The sequence below is a fragment of the Durio zibethinus genome, chromosome 25 (genome assembly GCF_047325235.1).
Source record: "Durio zibethinus cultivar Kanyao isolate XHJ-2024 chromosome 25, ASM4732523v1, whole genome shotgun sequence".
NCBI lineage: Eukaryota > Viridiplantae > Streptophyta > Magnoliopsida > Malvales > Malvaceae > Durio > Durio zibethinus.
In genome coordinates, this window is record NC_143186.1 from 12,730,846 (window position 1) to 12,752,672 (window position 21,827).

The 21,827-nt window shown below is 30.8% G+C and overlaps 2 long non-coding RNA genes and 1 pseudogene across 2 annotated transcripts; 2 read left to right on the forward strand and 1 right to left on the reverse strand.

Moving 5' to 3' along the window:
• The first annotated feature begins 3,919 nt into the window (after positions 1-3,919).
• On the forward strand, positions 3,920-10,476 carry LOC111276293 (V-type proton ATPase subunit B 2-like; annotated as a pseudogene).
• A 3,426-nt stretch (positions 10,477-13,902) lies between these two features.
• On the reverse strand, positions 13,903-15,362 carry LOC149511642 (uncharacterized). The gene is made up of 2 exons (XR_016333587.1): positions 14,911-15,362; positions 13,903-14,381 (listed from the first exon to the last, which is right to left on the reverse strand). It is a non-coding gene; the product is annotated as an uncharacterized LOC149511642 (long non-coding RNA).
• A 1,506-nt stretch (positions 15,363-16,868) lies between these two features.
• On the forward strand, positions 16,869-18,718 carry LOC149511643 (uncharacterized). Its single transcript, XR_016333746.1, has 2 exons — positions 16,869-17,791; positions 18,074-18,718. It is a non-coding gene; the product is annotated as an uncharacterized LOC149511643 (long non-coding RNA).
• The last annotated feature ends 3,109 nt before the right edge of the window (positions 18,719-21,827 follow it).

Genomic DNA, 21,827 nt, shown 5'->3' on the forward strand with positions numbered 1-21,827 from the left:
TCTCTTTTCTACCTTTTTTTTTCCGATCTAACGGCTTTGATTTTCTCAAAAAGTTCTATTTTTCTCCAAAATTAAGAAAAGCCGAAACCATAAAAACTCAGATCTACTGCTACTGTCACCTTCGATGACCACCAAAATTTTACTGAATCTTTTTTTTCACTTTTTACTTGATTTCCACCGTTGGTATTTTTCAAAAACCCTCTAGAGGACCCTAGATTAAAATTTTGATTCGAAACTTTGGACCACCCAAAAGCCACCTTGCCATCGTCTATGGACCTAAAATTTTAGTATGTTCTTCTTCTTTCTGTGATCTGCCTTTTCACCATTGGGATCCACCAAAAACCTACTGCTTAATTAATAGTGGGTTTAGTTTGGGGTTGAAAAAAACTCTTTTTTTTTTTTATGGGTGTGTTTCAAAGACTTAGGTTCCTTTATTATGTTTGCTCTATACAATTTAGCTCTATTGAAGGAGATCAAAACCTCGGATTTTTTTTTGTGTGGCTTTTTAGGGCTGTTTTTATGGATAAAAAAGATTGTCTGGTGACTTTTGGGTCATTGGATCTCATATTTGTCAAAATTTTTCAAAAAGAAAACATTCTAGCAATTGGAATCAAGTTGTCAGAATTGAAATTTTTTTGACTTTATTGTTTATACGATTTAGCTCTATTGAAAGAGATCAAAATCTCAGATTTTTTGAAATTTTTTGGGTTGTTTTTGAAAAAAAAAAAAAAAGATTATCCAGTGATTTTTGGATTACCAAATCGCATGTTTGTCAAAGTTTTTTTCGAAAAAAAAAAACATTTTGACAGCTGGAATCAAACTAAGAATTAAAATTTTCTTTTTTCACTTCATTGTTACTTTATTATTATCATATATATATATACATATTTGGGACAAAATATGTCTACAAATTTGTACCTAACCCCATTTCCATGAATCTTAGACAACAACGCATGCAGAAAAATACCAAAATATTCATTGATTCATTCCAAACATGCTGACTAAGCCGGTCCGGTTTCTCCATTCTTATATATATACCTCAAAATCCAACCAATATGTCATTCAAGGCCTCATTTCTGATTTTCACTTCTATAAGAAAAGGCATAGAAAATATAGCATCTTTATTCTTTCTCTTTGCATTCGAAAATGACTCGATTAAGCCTTGTTTTGATTATCGTTATTTTCGCTTTCATCTTCCTACCAACATCTCTTGAAGCTAGAAAGCTTTTGAACTTAGAGAAGAAAGAAGTTCCTTCATGTAAGGATAATTTTGTTGGAAGCACCCTTGTCAGGGAGCCTACGAAAACACTTCCTGCTAGTGATGATAAGGGGCATGCTATGGCTAATAAAGAAAAGCTCTTTGCCATTCATCTCGCCAAAATTGATCGAGTCTTAAAGTCTGTCCCAAGTCCTGGAGTAGGCCACCCCTAATTGCATTATTCTCCCACTGTCCCCCTTTATATATAGCTTTACCGAACAATCATAGTTATAACCCTATGCTTGTCTCTTTACGCAGATTTTATGCCTTTTCATTTGATTTTCTAAGGGTTTGGTTCAAGTACTCCTCTCACCATATGGATAATACACAATTACATAGTTTCTTTTGTAAGTTGGGGGTTGGGGGCTTAATTTTCTTAGTATATGTTATAAACAATGCAAGTTTGCATTGAATAATAAATAAAGCTCATGATCATCTTATATGGATACGAATGAACCCGAACTGCAATTAAACTTGTAATGATCATAGCATTTCTCTTGAAAAGTATATTTTACAGAATTGTTTGTTCAATAATTAATAAGAACTGCATAAGCCTCCACATGCTTTGCTTTGCTTGATTGAGTACATCCTCACCTTCATTATTGCTTTCATTTTGTTGATACTCTCTTTACAAGCCAAAAAACTGTCGATCATGCTGTAAAGATTGATAACTTCTAAGTGTTTTACATACCTTTTTCCCTGAAAAACAAAATACCTTTTTTTTTTCTAAAATCAAACAGTAAAGACCACTTGTAAAAGTGAATCATTCGATTCGTGGTCTCAAACTTGGAATCTTCCCACTTATGTGCGAAACATTAAAATAGAAGCAGAAAGGACCCACTAAAATGTAAGTTGCATAATGCCTGTGCTGAGTCTCAGCAGTTTAATGGCTCAACCAAGCCAAGTTCTTCTTAGTAGTACTAAACGGCAAATGGGCTCTACCATCTAAACAGTGTCCTTGAGTATATTGTTGCAATTAACTTGAACCACCTTTGATGACTCTAAATTCATTATCATAAAAATGTGGTAGCACATATTAAAGAAGATCAAATCATAATGGATTTTACTTGAGCAAACATCCAGGAAAGGGATTGTTTGAACTGTTTTCCTCACGCAAAATTTTCAAAGAATATTGAAATAGAAAAACCTTTCACTGCTTTAGACACAAGAATTTAATTTTTGGCCAGTCAGAATACCACAGAATTCTTCATGTTTATGCTACTGGGTTTACTAGATAAAAGGCTTCAGGCTTCCAGCGATACTAGAACTTTAAGCTTTTATCATCTCAAAACTAACAGTAATACCATAGAATTCTTCATGTTTATCATTATCTACAAGCACAATCAACCGATATCGACCAGCCACTGACATGAAAAAAGAGCAAAGCATTGTGGCACAAACATCCTCTGTGAGTCAAAAATAACATCCAAACAATCAAGACGTAGACAGTTGCCAGTATTCACTTCTTAAAGGGCATAGATTATCAGTCAAAACAGCAAGGACAAACACGATGCATATGTTTCGTGACACAAATATGAACAGATAGTATTCACTTCTTATTCTCTGTCTTGACTCAGTGATACCATCGAAAATTAATTGCAATTACAAACACCAAAAAGTTAGCCTGCTTTTAGCCAAGATCATCAGAAATTTTGGTAGGAAGGTTGATAAACAAACAAATTTACCACTCTTGCCCTTTATTTAAATAGACCGACAATTGAGTTCCAATTATATCTGAAAGATGAATGTTATTTAACCGATAATTGAGTTCCATTTACGTATTTAAAGTTTGTTTATATGCGAATTGTATGCAAACACTTAAATTCCATTCTAATTGGAATTGGATTTACGATGAAAAAAATAATAAAAGCTACCTATAAATACCCTTTATGTACCAAACACAAAGCTCAGTAACCCTCTTTTGTACTTCTTTTTCTTCACCTAATTAAGTGACTTTCTATCGTTATAAGCTTTCCCAGATTGTTTAATAAAAAATTCTTGAAATCCTTCAACTGTTTTTCAAGAAAAACATATGGAAAAATTTGAACCGGATTGGGAATATCTTCCACAACTGTCTCTTTAAGGTTCTAGACAAATTTGATGCTCCGAGCAACTTGTTTCAATTTAGTGCAGTCAGTAGGAAATGGCATTTGGTGTTCAATACTTTTCTGGACATAAAAGGGCAATCATCACCGAATATGGTTCCAATGCTGTTGATTCCAACCAAAAAGAGCGAGAAAAAGCGGAAATTATATAGACCACAAGCCAAAATAAAACTCTCCAGCATTGAGTTTCCAAAGTCTTATAATAAAAGAAGTAACGGATCTTGTTGTGGTTGTGGTTGGTTAGCTATTGTGGAACGAGAACATGGTCATAACCCTTTCAAACCCTTTTAAGGATTGCATTAGCATTGATCTCCCTCAGCTTGAATTTTCCAATAGAAAGCCTATGGGCTATCAATACGACATTCAAAAGGTTGTGTTATCAGCAGACCCTTCTTTCAATCCGGATAATTACATTGTTGTGGTAATCTATAGCGCTTATAACAGATTAGCTTTCTACAAATCCTGGCAGAAAACTTAGATATATTTCGACAAGCGTCAGACCGATATTGCTTTTTATAGAAATTTTATCTATGTTATAGGACACAGAAACAATATTATGTCATTTGATGTTAATGGTAGTTTTGACAAGGATTTGGAGTCACCAAAGTTGAAGACAGTCGTGCCAGAAGATCCAACATCAGACTTAAAGGCTTATTCGGACTGCGCATATCTAGTTGAATCATCTAAAGGGAATCTGTACTCTATTCATAGGAAGCTCGAATCTGGTGATGAGGTCGAGGAAAAGGATGATTATTTGACCGAGAAATTTGAGATTTTCAAGTTGGTTTTGGATGATGAAACAGGTGAATTGTTAGAGAAGAAAGAGGTAAAGAGTATGGATGGAGATGTGGCATTTGTGGGTGATAATGGAACCTTAGCTGTTTCAGCGTTGGATTTTTCACAAGGACAACCTAATTCTATATATTTCACTGATGATTATATTGATATTAATGCATACGAGCCATGTGGTCCTCAAGATATTGATATTTTAAATTTGAAAGATGGAAGCTTTGGAAAATATTACCAATTCAAACCTTCACATAAGAACCTTCCTCCCTACATTTGCATCCTGCCACCTTCAATTTAAGGCAATACCATCTGGTTAATTTGATCCTTCGGAATCAGCACAATAATCAAATTAAAAGTATTATTAGTTAATCTTCCTTTGAGACTTGTCTTTTTAATTTTCACTCAATTATTATTTTTTTTATTGTATAATTTTTTATTTAGTGATTGCTTCAAATTTTCTTTTTGTTATTTGATGTTAGCATTTTTTTTCTCATTTTTCATAGAATTCAGTTATCATAATTCTAATTCTACTTTCATAATTTAAAAGATTTAGAGTATAAAAATAAAAAAATAAAATAACATAAACATATAATTAATAATACCCATCAATAATTAATATAAACATATAATTAATAATGTCCATCAATAATTTATTAATTGAAAAAAAAATATAAAAACATAATGAAGAGAAAGTAAATAATTATAATAACTAGCTCATTAAATAGTAAAGTATCATTGTAATGCTAAGATAGAGGCAGTCATAGGCTTTACGTAGAATAAGACATTAATCCTAGGCAGCCGTAGGCTTTACCAAACCACTAGTATAGGCACATGTAATAAATATAGCTTTAATGCCTCATGTTCGATTCTTGCCTCTTTCATTGGAAAGCCACGTTTGAAGAGATAACATTTGTATTTATTTATTTATTTATTTTGGGTGGAATGTCTTTTGGTGCTGAATGATATCTTTTAAATATTTGTAACTTTTACCGCAAATATTACAAAGAAAATCAAAATCGTTGCAGGAGACATTTTTAGCAGCATTCATTATTAAAAGGAGTGAATGAAGTTTAGAAGATTAAAATATATTTTAGCTTTTATGGAACCCAGTGAAAGGAAAGAATAATTTATATATAGTTAAAAAAATATTGTTTGAATTATTAAAGAGTACTAACAACTAATTAATTTAATTGATTAAAATTATTTTTTAATAAAAAAATTTTAAATTTAAATTTTATTAGTGATCATTTGTTATAATCATTTCAAATTTACAACTTACAATTATTTATCTTATACTGTTAGATACGATATATTTTATTTTAATTTAAAATTTTAAATAATTTATCTACTTCCAAATTTAAAAAAAAAAAAAAAATGATTAGAGAATTGGTGCACATAAATATAATTGGTGTCATTCAAATTAGCAAAAAGGAAGAAAAGATGAAAAATGAGCAAAGAACAGCTGCTACGAGTCATATAGGTTTTGCAGCTCCAAATTTCTTTTTCTCTTCTACAAATATAAAATTATTAAACTGAAAATTATAATCTATCATGATTATTTTATTGGATGCCATATAAAAGTAGTTTTTGACACACACCGTGTTCTTCTTGCTCTATCCCAAAAAAAAAAAAAAAAAAACTTCATGCATATTTTTGCTGCTCATTTATTGTAAATTTTTTCAAATTATTTTACTCTATTAAAAGTTTCTAAAGTAACGCTTGTACATATAACACATTTTTTATGAAATTATATTCATAAAAATTACTGAATAATTATTTAATAAATTAAAATATAATTAAATAAAAAATCATTAAATAATCGACTAACAAAATGAAATATAACTAAATAAATTTAACATAAAATTAAATCAAACACACATAATTAAATTAGAACCTAAAACTTTAAGATAATAAATCCTCTTCTTTACCACTAAACCAAGATCTCATTGTCTACATCTATAACATATTCTTTTATAATTAAAATTATCATAATTGGAACCATGATTTAAAATTCAAAGTTTAATATTTTATCAATAAATCGAATTACTGTTGACATATATAATACATTATATATATGTTATTGTTACATAGCTTTTACTACAAGAAAAATGAATTATAATGAGGAATTTAATAAGGATTGCACATTGACCTTCACTAAAAATTTCATTTTAGTGAGATTCGCTTGTAATCCTCATTAAAAGTAATTTTTAGTACTTAATTTTGATCCTCACTAATTATTATTTATATGTGAAAATCATTTCTAAGCTTCACTAAAAAAAATTTTTGGAATTAATTTTAATAATCTCTAATTGATTTTACTAAATTGTTGCATTAAAAGTAAATGAACGTAGGATAACAAAACCTAATTAGAGTGACAATCGAATATAAACTTCACTAAATTTATTTCATAACTCTCTTACTTTTATTTTGATAAAGTCAAGAATCAAAATAATTTTTATTAAATAAATTGTATTTGTTGTACTTAAACGACTTTCACTTGATTACCTTTTTTTTTTTTTGTTTGCTTCTTACAAAAATAACAACAAAAATAATTTTGCAATTAAAAAAATAATTTTGACATAAAAAAAACTCAAAAATAAAAGGCATCGTAAGAATGGCCGTCGGGACCTTCACTGTTGATAGTCTTTTTTTGTTAATGTGTTTTTTTTCGTTTTGGCAAAGCGATAAAAATACCAAAAGCCATTCCTCTAAAAAGCAAAAAAATTTAAAAAAAAAAAAAAAAAAACAAATCGTTTCAAAAAAAAATTAAATAAACAACACTCCTCGTTATGCAAATTTGGTATCTCCACCCCAGAATTTTTCGCCTCTGCCTTTTACATTTGTGCCATGGCAGAAAGTGATTGGCCAGTGCTGTGTGGAAGTGCTCAACTGTTCCGTTTGTATATTTGAAAACTGAAAAGCAAGCTCACAATTCGCAGTCAAAGGGAAATATGGTCAAAGATATTAAACAGGCGTCTCCAAAGCTTAGGAAGTTACGATCTGAATTCCAAATTGACTCAGGCGAGTTCTTTTCTCTTTCTTTTATCTTCCATTAGATTTTAAATGTTGTATTGCTATAAATGATGGCTTGATTTTGGATTTGATCTCCAATTTGCATCCCTCCAATTTGCATCCGAAAAGAATGGATCGATCCCTTGGATTAGTTGAATTTAGACCTGGTTTCTGAGATCTGATTCTATTGCATCGTTTTGATCTGTTGTTTCTTAAAACCTTCAAGTTTAGGGTTTTCGAAATTCTTGTAAATGATCGCTAACTAGGATTTAATGCAGACAATGAACCTTTTGAATTGAATTAGATTGAAATTTGATTGAATCTTTTAAAATTTGGTGGATGGAATTCTATGGTATTCCTTTTAGATGATTCAATTAGAATAATTCAATTGGCATAGAGCATATAGATTTAGTACAAATTTCGGTGGTTTTGAATTGATTATACATATATATATATATATATATATTCTATGGGATTATATGAGCATTTTTTTTACTGATTTTATTGAAAATGGAGCTTTATGAACTTTGGGCATCTTAGCCACCTCTCTAAACTTGTCCATATGCATCCCGTCCAGCTTTATTTTCTCTGCAACTATTTTTGTTTGTTGCAAATTAGTTATAATTCTCTTCAGAAATTCGTTTAGGTTTTACCTCGTAAGTTGTAGAGTATAACACATATTGCATGGCAGCCATTCTTCACGAATGCCCTCATGAAGAAAATTTGATATATATGTAGTATTTTTTTTATGTCAATACTGATTTGGGAATTCGGTACTATTTGTAGAGACGTTTTATTTAGTATAAAAAATTAAAGTAGCGATTTTGGTGGTCACGGAAAAAATAGATTAATAAGGGTTATCCTGTTTTCTTCCCTTCTTTTCTTTCAATTGGTTAGCTTATGCTTGGCAGATACTTGGATTTTTAACCATTTTTAAACCTTATCTTCTCTGTCCCCTTTTCTTCCCTTCTTCATTTTTGGTTACAGGGAGGACAATGACAAATAATGAAAATTGCTTCTTTGAGATTTGCCCTTACCTTCTTTGAGATTTGTTCTGCTATCAACTAGTTGCATTGTTTACTTTTTTTAATCCAAAAATTACTAACTAGTTATTGATGTTTGGTATGTGTAAGGTTAAAAGAAAAGGTTGGAACATTCTCTTTTTTGTCTAAAAGTTTCTACAGATAAAAAAATAAATATTGACACTGTTTTGATATTTTTCAGATAGATAAAGCAGCCTCAGATCTAAAAAGAACTAATGTGAGCTTTAAGGATACTGTTAACTGGGTAAAGATACCCAATGTTTCTGTCGTGGATTTCAATATTTTTATTTTTGGAACTGAAATGAACCAATACACATTTTTTTTTGAAGTGAGATGTCTGTTCATTTCTCTTATTCCACTTTTACATGCCCCCTGCTTTTTCCCCCCAAATTTCAAATTTGTGATTGTCCTGTTCTGTTGATTGACTTTTAGGATCAGGAAGAAGACAATTTTGCCATTGCTTTTGCTGCAATGGGAGTGAACATGGAGACAGCTCAATTTTTAAGAGAGATTTCAAGGAAAATGGATCTATGGAGAGAGTGACCTTTTTCTTGAACCTGATAATTTTCATTAATTAATCTCTCTCTCAGCAAATTTTTTCTTCAAAGTAATTCAAGTTATAGCTGTTCATGTCATTGTGAGTGTTTTCCCTTTGGAAATGACTTTGTCTATGAATATTCTTATCAAGAAATTGTCCCATTCCTCTCTTTGAATTGCTTTGTTTAATGTGTTTAGAGGCCAATGACCCCAAAATTGAATGAATTGTCACACCAAAAATTGCCCTCACAACAATAGAGAATTTGGCTTATGAATGTGGGAAACGTTCTGGTTATATTAATGGATATGAGTTCTTACGCAGATGCTCTTCGTGAGGTACATATGCTTTATAGCTGCTCAGCTGGGAGAACATATGGCACATAATTTCTTTGTCAAATTGTCCGTATATTGACAAATAGCATTATGTTGATGCTCTTTGAACATCTCATTAGTTTTTACTGAAAAGGCCAAAGGCAAACTGTTGTTTTCTCATGACCTTTCATAGGTAATTTTGGAAACTGGAAATGACTTTAGAAAGTGAATGTAATCCATTTGACAGTGACTTAGAATGACTTAAATATGATATGCCATAAATATATGCTCTGTCAGATTATCATGTTTGCTAATGCTGGATTGTTATCATTCATCATGTTTTATATATTGCCTATAGGTATCTGTTGCTCATGAAGAAGTCCCTAGAAGGCGTTGGAATCTAGGTTATATGTATACTGATCTGGCAACAATTTATGAACGTGCAGGGCATATAGAAGGAAGAATAAGGTTCCATCACCCAAATTCCTATCTTGACCATGCCTAATGATGGTAAGAGGCAACTCCAACATAATATGGCATTCTTTTAAGTATTAACGCTGGTTGTCTGGTATCATATTTTGTTGATTACTTTCTGTGAACCAGATATCACGTGTCCTACACCAGATCTTACTGGTTATATTACTGAAGGGCAGATATAAATTGATGGATAACTCCACAATCGACAGGTAACTAAAACTATATTCATTATTGTTTTAATCGTGGAACATGATTTTAGAATCTACTGTAGCATATGCACAATGCCAATGTTCTTGGAATCTTCTTGTTGTATGCATCTATTTGACTGAATTGCTTCTTGCTTCATACATTGTCAATAGTACATTTTTCTCATTGATTGCTGAAACATAAAATAGTGATTTAAATACTGTCAATACTGTTGAATTGATATGAATTAGAGTATCTTAATTGAGCTCTAAGTTGCCAATAGATGTAATTTCATAGGGAGTGCCAGTGCCTAACTTTGAATAGTATGTATGATCATTGATCTTATCTTTATTTATTTTCTGAACAGATATACCCACCAATTAATGTACTCCCTTCACTTTCTCAATTAATGAAGGTATGACTGTTAAATATTATCATTTCATCTTGTACGAGAAAATTATCTGCTTGTTAACAATTAGACACAAATTAGGAGGTTAAGCTGAGCTTTTCCTTTTGTTATTTATGTTTTAGAGTGCTATTGGTGAGGGGATGACTCGTAGAGATGGTGCTGATGTGTCCAACCAGGTCTGATTGAGAAGTTCTAAAATGAAGCAAGGGTCCCTCCCACTTAAGTGTTAGAATTATTGTTTATACTGAAACCCTGTCAATTTTGATTTCAGCTGTATGCAAATTATGCTATTGAAAAATATGTTCAAATAATGAAAGCTGTGGTTGGAAAGGAAGCACTTTCTTCTGAGGATCTGGTTTCCCTCTCTCTCTCTCTCTCTCTCTCTCTCTCTCTCTCTCTCTCAATTTTGTGTGGGTGGGGGGTTGACACCATGCAAGTGCAGCTTTACCTCTGGGGAAAGCTATCAAATATAGAGCTTCATATTAAGAATTGCTTCTTGATTTTCTCCTTGTTATCAGCTTACAGCTTTATCTGGAGTACTTAGATAAATTTGATAGAAAATTCGTAACTGAAGGTGCTTATGATACTCAGAACAAGCATTGGATAGAAATAGACCAAAACCAACAAGCTTGTATGAGCACCTTAAGACTGCCCTTTGTGGCGGAAGTAAGAGCATTTTATTTTACCAAAAAAACATTGTTGCCCATTATCTTATATATTGCAAGAATTTATATGCCAATTTTGGAAGATGTTTGTATATTTTTCGAAATTAGTATATGTGGATGTTTATTTCGTTTTATGGAATTTTTTTTACACATTTTATTTATATATGTTTTACTTGGAATAAGAATTACAAATATAAAAAATATATGTTGTTATTAACAAATTCAATAAAAATATATAACTATATATATTTTGTGAAGGTCATAAGATTTTCATTAAATGATATCAAGTATTACAAGAAAGGTCACAACCTTTACTAAAAGTAATTTTAAATGAGAGTCAATGAAAGCTTTCAATAAAAGTAAAATCTTGAGGGTTAACAGAAGTCTTTACTAATCATAAAGGATATAATGAGTTTGATTTAACTTTCATTATAGGTTTTATATTTAGTGAGGGTCAAAAATGACCTTTATTAATTGTTTATATTTAGTGAAGGTCTTCAAACTTTTGCTAAATGATGAATATAGTGAGAGTCGATTTTTGTTTCTCACTATATAAATATTACAAGGAAAAGGTTTTTAGTGATTTTTTTTTTTATATTTAACGGTTTTTATAAATATCGTTAAATGATTCGTAATATTTGTCAAAAACATCATTAAAAGTATCGATTATACCTACATCAGAACAAATAGTGCTATTTTAAAAAAATTATCGCTAATTTAATGATGTTTTATGTCAAAATATACCGTTAAATTTAATGATATTTTTGCGTACAAACACTTTAAATTATAGAAATTAGCGGCTTTTAACACAAACACTATTAATTTTGTAATTTAGCGATGTTTTTCACACATCACTACAAATGCCGTTAAACAACCGTTATTAAATTTAGTGACGTTTTTTGACACAAATGTCTTTAATTAAGGACTTCACTCTTTTTTTTTTTAATTTCTTTCAACATTTACTACTATAGTTAAATAAAATATAAGTCAAAAAAATAAAAATAAATTTAAATTTATAAACAGGATATTATAAATATTTAAATATCTAAATACAAACGTTAATTTTTTTCATTTTCATATTAATAACTACACTTAAAGAATACTTTGGTATGATAAAGCAAAGAACATTATTATTCAATCAACAGCCATACATTGTACTAGCCATTAACATGAACAAGAGTTTAGAAATGGACAAGAACAAATAAATTTGCCATTGATGAGTTACATGTAATCTTATAAGCCACGAGAGGCAGCATACCGCAAAAGAAAAAGAGCTTCTTAATACATCGCTGAGTTTTTAGGAAGAGCAACAGGCTGGAACTCCAAGTGCTGGCAGCTCCATAGCTGCTATGTTCTTGGCTATTCAGTTTTTGTTCTTTGTTTTTCCTTTTGTTTTAAATTTATTTTAAGTTTCTTTTACATTCCTTTACCTGTTATTTAGCTCTACTTTAGTTCCTTTAAGCAAACATTTTCCATTTAAGCTTGCAATTTCAATTTGTATTGAACACAGTTTTTGAGTTTTCAGGTTTGATGTTAGCTACTGTTTAATTAATTTTTAAGTTGATTTTAGTTTCAACAAATCATGAGCTTTTTGTATGTTGTTCCTCTACTTGTTAGCTTGATTTACCGTGCTTCCTCTTGATCAAATAGTTCTAATTGAGCTAGCAAATTTAATCTTTTTAAAAAGCTGTTTCCAGAATGTTATTCTGTTTTCAGATTTTATTTTGTTTTGGTTTTTGTTACTTTCCAAGTTCAATTCGATTTCAATTTGTATCAAGCTTTTTAGCACTTGTTCATCTATGAGTTATCTAAACTTCTATAAAATATGAGAGCAAAAATTCCACATATATCGAGCTAGATCTAAGATTTAGTAGGAGCTGTTCTGTTTTTCAAGCTGAAATTCCAGATTTTGTTTTGCTACGGTTTTGGTTAAATTTCAAGTACTAAACGATGTCCAATGCTCTTGAAAATTTATGTGCATGTTCATATATTAGTTAGTTACTTCCACAAAAAATTTGGAGATCAAATACTATCAAATGAGAGTGAAACTTAATTTTAATCAGATGTTGTCCAAAACCAGTCTCCAGATTTTGATGTTTGCTTTAGGTTGTTGTTTCTTTGATTTTTCATGGCTGTTTAGAGGTTGATAAGGATGGTACAAGGTTGCTTCTAGGTTGAGCATTCACCTAGGAGGCACTTTGTTACTTGAGTCAAGTGTTTTAATTTTTTTTTTAATTTATTTTCATGCTCTTGCTTTACTACCCTATTAATTTTCGGTTTTGGTTTGCTTATTCATTTCTTTGAGTTTGCTTCTAAATCATTGATTTTGTCATTTTCAGCTATGTATATTTGGATTATAAGATCAAAAAACTCATCTTAAGTTTCTAATTGGTAAAAGTCATAATTTCACAATTAGAAAGGAAGTCATACCATTGATGAAGATATCATCTCACCCTCTGCAAGACCATTGAAGAAAGCAACAACTGCTGCTTAGGAAAATTGTATACTGAAATTAAAACTTTATTAGTCATTTCAAACATTAATAATAACACAATTACATCAAATTATTGTGAGTATTAGGCCATGGAAACAACTTATACATTCACTTCTTTAAAATGATAGCCTAATTTTACCAGTTTCGAGAATAGGCCAAAGTGCCAGGAAAATATTACTATAGCAAGCCTTACTTGCTCTTTCAAGATTGATTGTGTTATACTGTCCACTTGATTTGGTATATTTTCCTCAAGGAATATTCTCATGTAAACTACTGCAAGCATTGATACAAATGTAGCAACTTGAAAAGGTAAACAAAATACTTGTAGCAAAAATTTTATGAAACAATCAGCAAAGGTATAGTCCAGAGGATCTAAAGAAGGCTCAAGGAAAACCTGAAATGTGGAACCAGTGGGGAGGAAATAAGCCACTAAGGTAGCACAGACAAACGCAGATTTTACTGGTAAATGTAAGCATCTTTCCCTTTAATTTCAACAAGCATCAATTTCCTATCACAAGTTTCTTGAAGACATGTTTAATCAAAATAACAGAGTAATATTAACCAATCATTCCATGGCTTGCAACTTATGCATCTCAGCAACATGGTCAGCAGATCTGACAGATAAATTCTCACACTCTTTCATCTGTTCATAAATAATTATTTACAAATTCTTTGTAAGTCCATATAGAAAAAAATGATCCCTAAGCCCTTAAAGCAAAACCAAAAATGACCACACAACTTATAAAGTACTAACCTTCCCATCAAGAATACTGGAAAAAGATTACATATCAGCCCGGATAGAATGAATATCTATTGCAGCCTTTTTGTACCTACCTAATTGACTCTACATCAAACTCATTTCCTAGGGAAATGAAGAAAGCAAGCTTTTAAATTCTGCAATTATTTCCTTTCTTCCTGAAATGTAAATGTATTTTAAGCAGATTTTCACTAAAAGAATAACTATAAGATGAAAACAGCAGATGACTCAAAATAAGAGCAAACAGCATACATCTTCCTTCTTGGTTCTCTAGATGCCTCTTCCAGCTTAGCTTTAATTCCCTTTTTTTCATCAATTTGACGCTCTATCTCTGCCCCTATATGAGAAGCTCTAGAATCAGCAACATCCAATGATCTCCGAAATACATCAGCTATATCATTTTTATACTCAACTCCTTTATTACATTTGAGCATAATTTATTACATTTGGGCATATTTACTGTGAAAATGTTTATAATTCAACAATTAGTGCCAAGGCCACCGATTTCGGCATATAACAAAAAACTAGACAAGAGAACTTTACACTTTCTGGTTCTGCACTATTGTTTATAATTCAAGACAGAGAACTATTTATAGTTCAACAATCTACTCTAAATGCTTGAACTAAAACAGCAAACTTGCAAACGCTGGCCAAGTCCACCAATTTCAGCATACAATAGAAAACTAGACAAAGAGATGAATGACAGAAGTTGAACAAAGATAAAGACAGACAAGGATTTTCTAAATACTTCCACGCTTGGATAACGTAACTTCTCGTGGGATTGAAAATAATATTAACCCTAAAAGTTAATATTAAAAATTACAAAAATTTGAAAATAAGCACATAATACATGTTCAGTTACTAACCTTAAACCAGTGTTATAGATGGAAGGAAAAGGGAGATGAACGACAGTGATGGGAACGGCAGCGACAATTGAACGGAAAAGCTCTCGAGGGTTGAGTTTAGAGTGGGATTCGAAACAAATTGGAAAAGGAAAAAGAATAAGATCGAAAACAAAGAGAACCCATTGGAAACAGCATGAAAAGGAAAGGAATCGAAAGAAAAAATGAAACAAATGACCTAGGTTTGCAGAGAAGAAAGAAGCCTGGGAAAGGAAAGGAAAGGAAATCGAGTACAAAAAAGAAAAGGAAACTTAAGTTTCATTTTAGGAATCAAAAGCAAGAATGAAACAAATGGCCTAGGTTTGCAGAGAAGAAAGAAACCTGGGAAAGGAAAGGAAATCAAGCGCAAAGAAGAAGAAGAAACCTGGGTTTCATTTTAGGGAAAAATTAGTGATGTTTATTTTAAAACGCCACTAATTTTTACTGGCGTTTATTCTTTCAAACGCCACTAAATCTATCCTAAATGCACTTTTGGGATCCGCGTCGTTTATAAATTAAAACGCCACTAAATCTTTCAATTAGCAGCATTTTTCATAAAAACGCTACTAAAAAAGTTTAAAGAACAGTTTACTCATATAATTATAATTATATTTAATAAATTTTGGTATTTTATATTGTAGCCTTTGAGTGAATAAATGCTGCTAATTCTTATCTTTAGTGGCATTTGTCATTATTTGAAAATTTCATGAGGTTTTGATAAAAAACGTCATGACCTTTATAAAAACATGGAAATTAATAGCATTTATAAGTGAAATGCCACTAGATAATTGCCACTAATTTTTTCTTTTCTTGTAGTGAAAAATAATGAGAGAATTTTCAGCGAGAGCTCATGAGAGTCACATTGACCCTCACTAAAAAACATGGTGAGAATTATATCTACTTTTAGTAAGAAACGTGACCCTCACTTAAAGCCTCTTCTGTTGTAGTGTTAATAATACATGACACAGCAAAGTTGAGGTTGTTAAGGAGTTGTAATTGCTAATGGCTTGCTAGGCGTTTTCAGTTTTCGTTAGCAACATTCCTCCCTAAGTCCATTGGAGATGGCTTCAAAAGATATTCCAGAATCACAACAGAGTGGTGGATGTTTTCATCCCTCAAAAAAGGAGTGGAATGGGGAAAACATTCGACTTTGTGCGGTTCGCCGAATATGGTGACGCCAGAAGAGAAGTGGAAAGATTGAAGGATAAATGGCTAATGGGCTATAGAATTGGTGTTAATCATGCATGGTTTCAAAGTTGATCGTTACACTAGAGAAGGATACAAGGCAGTAAGAAAGGAAAAACAGGAGAGCTAAATGAGGAAAATCAATGAAGGTGGGGAAAATGAAATGTAAGGAGACTGGACGGTTTGAATGCCATTAGTGACCAGGGACAAGGTAGAACATTCATGCTAACATTGGTTGGGCAGGAGAATGGTCATCAGCGAGGACGATGAACTGAGTGGGAATAGGAAATATAGCAACAACCTAAGGAAGTCTTGCAAGGCACGCATTTTCGATGAAGCATTGCATAATCTGGAGAGTTGTGAGATATGTACTGAACGTGGTTACTATAAGGCAGACAAGTTGCAAGAAAACTTCCGAATGCAAGGAGTCTTTGATATTCATGTCAAGAAAATCTCTGGCAGACAATTCTTAATATACTTTAATGAGAAAGTTTCAATGGAGGTGACGAAGAACACAGGATGGGTATGGCTAAAGAAATGGTTTGTAAAAGTAGAGGACTGGTCGTAGAACATTAAGTCCAAATACCAGACAACGTGGATTACGTGCTTTGGTGTCCTATTACATGTATGGAATTACAATATATTTAAGAACATAGCCCACATGTCTCTACGGTTGGTAAGACTTTAAAGTTTAATGACTTCAGTTGAGGTGCTATGCTTATTATTACAGACCAGTTAGAAAAGATCGAAGAGACCATTAACCGAGAGTGTGGTGACAAGAGTCATCGTGAGTGTTGGAAGTGGGTTCAGATGTGATTTCGTTATTCCATTGTTGTTGCCAGGCATACAAGATGGATGAAAATGCTATCAAAAAACATGACCAGGGTAGCTATCAGTGGTCATCCGAAGAAGAGGCTAGCTTTCAAGGTGCATTGGAGGAAGATGAAGAAGCAGAAGTGAAACAAATTCTGGGAACTTCAACCTAGAATTACAGCCAGGATCTAGTTAATGATGAGACACAGGAATTAGTCGAAGAGTCTGAGGCTACTTGCATAGGCATAGAAAGAAAAGACGTGGGTGAGGGAATGGAGATCATTAATGAGGAGCAAGAGGTGGGACAAGAATTTATTCAAAATAGCCATCTGGAAGTGGTAGAAGCTGGATTGCCGATGGGAGAGGGAGATACCATAGTGGGCCCCGTTGTAGATTTGAGCACAAGTGAGGATGGAGGCATGGGATCGGATTATGTTAGATAAGGGCCCACGAATAAGTGGCCTTGATAAAAACAAGATGGGGTTTCTAAGAGTGGCAAGGCCCATCTTTTGAAAGGGAAGAAGGTGTTGACGAAACAAACAAAACCATATCCCAAACCGTGGAAAAGCATACAAGAGGAGCAGAAAGGTGAGATTTACAGAAATGAAGGACCCTCCTGAAAAAATTTCCCAAAGGAAGAATAGAAAGGGGAGAAAACTGAAAAAGACCCAGGGCAAAATTGATTCGAGCTTCCATGAAAGATTTGCAATGAATCCTTATCTAATAAGAACTTCTCGAATAGACAAAAAGTGATTACAAGAGAAGCAGAAGAAGCATGAAAATTGAGCAAACATCTTGGTTTCTCGGCAAATTGTGAAGATGAGGTAGTGGTCGAGCAACTCAAAGAGCTACGGTCGAGGAATTGAAGGTCAGTCGAGGACTCGATAGAGGGGTTTACATAGTCACCATTTGGGTGTGCTATGCAAAACTTTTAAAGATATGTTCCAGGCTATTTCCACCTTGCTTTTTATTTATTTATCATATCTGGTAAGAGAAGGAATTTTGGATTGAATGCATTGAAAGTTTTGTTCATAAAACACATAGGTCTCTATTTTATTGATTTGAAATAAGGGGATTCTTGTTGGGTTGCAATCTGTTTTGTTATTCTTTTCGGGTTTGGAGTTGGCTTGATTGGTTTGACTTTTTTTAGGTATAAATAGGAGCTGGAATGGTATTGTTTGGGTGGTTATCGGATTTGCAAGTGAGTTTATTTGAAATTTTGTGCGAAGGACAAAAGATAATATTAAGGATACAGATTGTTATTGTTAAATATTAGCTTGTAGTGGGTTTTGAGCTTAAAAGGGGGTGGAAATATTTGTTGTGGATTTGACCTCCATTGTCTCGGGAGAAGATACGATACGTTGTGCTTTTGGAATCCATATTTGGATGATAAATGGGTAAAGAAAGTGGAGGTTGAGCCCTTGTTGTTATTTGTGGTATATATTCGATGTGATTAGTTTCTTTCGTACAATGATTGGAACTCGGAAACGGCACAATGCTGCAAATGCTTTGGCACTCTCCTTGGATGGCTAGGTGTTTATTTGATGGACGATTATTTTGCCGAATATCAGAAGGATGTTATGGTCTTTGTTAAAACAGAGCAATTAGTAGTTGTTATGCTTAATTGGTATGGCGATATGCCCCCTTTATTACGTTATGACAAGTAATGTTGGTAATTTTTGAAGAGTTTCTTTGAAGCTATGAAAGGTTATTAATGAAGATGTTTGAGAAATTTACATAATTATAATCACAGTGTATTTGGTTGGAGATTGATAGCAAGTTGGGAGTTTCTTTAGGTTATGTTGCATTCACAATCTGCTTTTCAAGGAATTTTTTAGTCATATGATATAAGCAGACAAATAAACTTCAAAAACTGCAAATTTCAATGATTATGGTTTGGCAAAAAATTAGGCTATAGTGGGAGCGGAATTAAAACAAGTGCTTATTACCTTGGGTGTCAACTTGGCATATATATATATATATATATATATATTGTTGTTAAAAGAATCCAATAAAACAAAACCTTGCACATATAGCATATTATTATTATAATGAGTTTATATTTAATGTATTTTTAATATATAGATTCTATTAGGGATGAGAAAAAAAAACTGAAAAATCATAAGTCGATTCAAAATTGTAGTGTTTATTCAGTTCGAATAAATTATTTTATTATTTAGCTCAAGTCAAATTCGAATATTAAATGTATATATTAATTTCAGATTGAATTTTGGATCAAGATATAAAAATTAAAAAAACAATCGAAATTAATTATATATTTTTATTAGTTTTATATATTTTTTAAATTTTTATAAAATAAAAATAATTGTTTTATATATAAATCTATTTAAATATATTAAAAATTCTATTAAAATAATATACAAAAAAATTAAAATTTAAATATCGATGAATAAAACCGAACTTATAGAATTTGATTCAAATCGGATCAATTTCAAGAGAAGATTGATTCGGATTAAAATCTGAGTCTTAAAAATTCATAATATTATATATTAACCAAAAAAAAAAGGAATTGAATCCGATTCAGTGTGAACCGTTATCACCCCTAGATTCTAAACACTATAATAAATCCAATAATGTCACTTCATCAATAACTAAACATACATTTTTACTAGCTTTAAAGATGAATATACAAATGCTTAATTTTTTTTAAAAAGAATTTCTACTTAATGAGATGATATCATATAATTCATTAACAGTATATAAAATTTATACATTAACAATACGTTAAATATAAACTCTTATTATAATATCTCATAGTTAATTATAATTCCTAAAGAAATAAATTTTAAACTAATTTATTTAACATAAAATATAAAAATAATTATATAATATTATTTTAATATAGCTTAAAATTCAAGTTGCCCCGGTCCTCTCTCTGAAAGAAGATCCTGGCTCCATTCGTGGAAGACACCAATCTCATGTTGTCCATCAAAACAATTTCTTTTTCTACGATATCTATACATATGATTAGAGTTTAAAACCTATATATTAAATTTGATAATTCATGTCATCATATCATATTGTGTTAAGTATGATTTTAAACATAAATAATCTTGATATGAATAATTTTGACATGAATACGATACAAATATTTTAATGACATGAATAACTTAAATACGAATATGATACATTTATTATACGTGTTACAAGTGACATGACACAACCAATATGTTTAAAATTAATTTGTTTAACACAACTCAAGTAACAATATACAACACAACATGATTAACACGACTAGTGACAGATACATGATTAGACATGATTAATATATTTATTTAAAAATATTTTCATTTAAATTAGTATTTAAACAAAAATATTTTAAAATTAAATATTTATAATCTATTTTAATATTGCAATGATATGATAAATTTAATTATAAATTTATTTAAGAAATAAATTAACATAATTTTTATAGTTTGTATGTTATATATGCTTTCATGATAAGTACTATATTTTAAAAGTGTCATCACTGTTTGACATGAACATGACATGAATAATATATTGTCTTAACCGTGTTGACACGATTAAGATATGAAATATGATTACACTTAACCCATACACAATTGTTTTCATATAGTTTTTATATCGTAATTAAAATTGTTAGATCTACTATATATGCTTACTAAGACTTATTTTTTGGTACATAAAATATGAGGGTAAGTACATTTTTTTCCTAAGGATAGGTACGTTATTCAATCTTTTTAAATTTAAAAAAATATAAAAATAAATGAAAACTTATCAATTTTAAATATGTATTAAGATCTAACGATTAACACATATATTAGAAAAGAAAAAGAAAAAGAAAAATAACATTTTCATACTTATTTTTTGACTAAATTAGTAAACAAGTTCTTAAAATTTTATTCTTTTATTGTAATAAGATAAATCTTTATTATATGATTTGTTTATAAATAAACTCTTAGACAAAAAAATTGTTATGTGCATCACGTAACTTTAGTTAACAACCGTTAGCCACCTCTACGCTAGTTGATGCTTTTGTGTTTTTTCTTTCTTTTTTTTTTTTTGTGTTGAATTACTAAATAAATTCCTAAATTTTTATTCTTTTATTGTATTGAAATAAATCCTTATTTTACGATTTGTACCCCTGTTAATTTTTATGTCGATAAAAAATGTCACATGCATCATATAACCTTAATTAACATCCATTACCCACTTTTGTACGTGTCAATGCTCATGTGATTTTTTTAAAGTAATGAAATTAACATTTTAAAATCTTTCACGAATTCTTTTCTGGTATTATAAATTTATAATTTTTCAATCCTGTTGCTGTTGTAACTATTGCTTTTGCTTGAATTTCTTGCATGGCACTATTTTTAGAATACATGAATTGCATTTTTACTTATCTATTTCAAATGATTGGTATCATGATTTTCTTCCTATTCGTCAAAGTCATTTTTTCCTAGATTATTTTGTAAAATGTGGCAAACAGAGAATGAGGTAACTTGTCGTCTATTGTTTGTTGGTACTTTTTGGAGTTTTTTTTTTTTTTTTTTTGCTTTACCAGTCCTTTTCTTACATGACAGAATTTTCATGCTTAAACTATTCTCAAAATGTAGGTAGATTGATGTTCATTACCATGCATAATTATATTTTGATTTTTTATCATATATCTTATAAATTGTATAGACTAAATTATTTAATTTAATTAGTTGCGGAGAAATATCTTATTAAGAGGAAGCTAATTTTTAAAGAATCATTTGAAAATAATACTAGTGGCATATAACATTGCACAAAGCAAGTTCGGATTAAATTAAACTTAGATGATTTTCCTTCAAATCCTAGGTTACAAAAAAAAGTTTTAGACTATAACGCCAATGATAGAGATAAGATTCGAAGACTTATTAGCAAAAAGGTTCATGTCA